The 1,092-nt window shown below is 36.1% G+C and overlaps 1 non-coding gene across 1 annotated transcript; it reads right to left on the bottom strand.

Moving 5' to 3' along the window:
* Positions 1 to 606: 606 nt before the first annotated feature.
* LOC121382394 lies at positions 607 to 829 on the bottom strand. Its single transcript, XR_005959166.1, has one exon. It is a non-coding gene; the product is annotated as a small nucleolar RNA U3 (small nucleolar RNA).
* Between the last annotated feature and the right edge of the window lie 263 nt (positions 830 to 1,092).

Here is a 1,092-nt window from a genome sequence, read left to right on the forward strand (position 1 = left end):
TAATTAAAATAATTCAATATGCATTCAGAAAAAAAAAGTATATTAAAAGATGTCAAAAAATAATTAAAGTATTCCAGTCTGCATTCAGAAAATAGTGTAATAAAACTTCCGTTCCGTTGTGAACCATGCTGTCAACGAGACGTCAATGTTGTATGTGTGTCTGATAAGACTATTGTCATGTTATCGATGGAACACGCACATGCGATACGGAACACTGAAAAACGCAAATATCATAAGAAATAACTTTTCATTATTGGTGGTACCCACAAACTTCTATTCAAGGTTACAAAGAAAACAAACAAAACTGAGATTACGTAACAGCAGATTTGCACCCAAATGTGTGCCATTTCGATCAAATCCACGTGACCAGGCAGGTTTACAGAATCACGTGACCCTGCGGACCTCTGCTATATTCTGATATGGGTTGGGCGTGTAGAGATAAGACTATATATTATAAGGTAAATAATATTATACCAAATCGGAAATAAGTTCGCGCGTAATTAAATTCGCGGTGCTATCAATGTGTTCGCAGTATATTTTATTCGCGAACATATTTGCGTATACGGTTCATCAATTTCTATTTTAGGTTTATTGAAAAAGGTGTGAGCCATTCAGAATGCCTCCCCTTCCTCCAACTCCCCACAAAAGGAAGAGAGGAACGGTCATCAATGACCGGGAGCGAGTCACCGAGAAAACGGTGACACTCCCAGCCCGCTTCGCGCTCAAAAGGGGAGGCTGTGTCTCGTCCTCGTGGTCTCGATCGTTCGTCAGTGTTATTTGACGTCTTGGCGATGCATGCTATAGAAATGATCCCTAAAAGTATGATCTTAAATAACGGACCTGCGAAATTTTTATATATAACATTTCAGCAGTACTTTCCAAGTGGTAGTGTGTTTTAGCATATTTATACAACTTGATTTTTGTTTTGTGTACTATGTTTATTTAATGATCATCAATTGGGGTATTAAACTAAATCAATATATTGCTATTTTATTTTGTAAAAAATATAATTTTATTACACTTACTTCATTTAATAGAACTAAATGTGATAAGAAAAAGAAAACCTATGTGGCCGATACAAATGAATTGCTT

Source organism: Gigantopelta aegis, chromosome 9, assembly GCF_016097555.1.
Source record: "Gigantopelta aegis isolate Gae_Host chromosome 9, Gae_host_genome, whole genome shotgun sequence".
Lineage (NCBI taxonomy): Eukaryota > Metazoa > Mollusca > Gastropoda > Neomphalida > Peltospiridae > Gigantopelta > Gigantopelta aegis.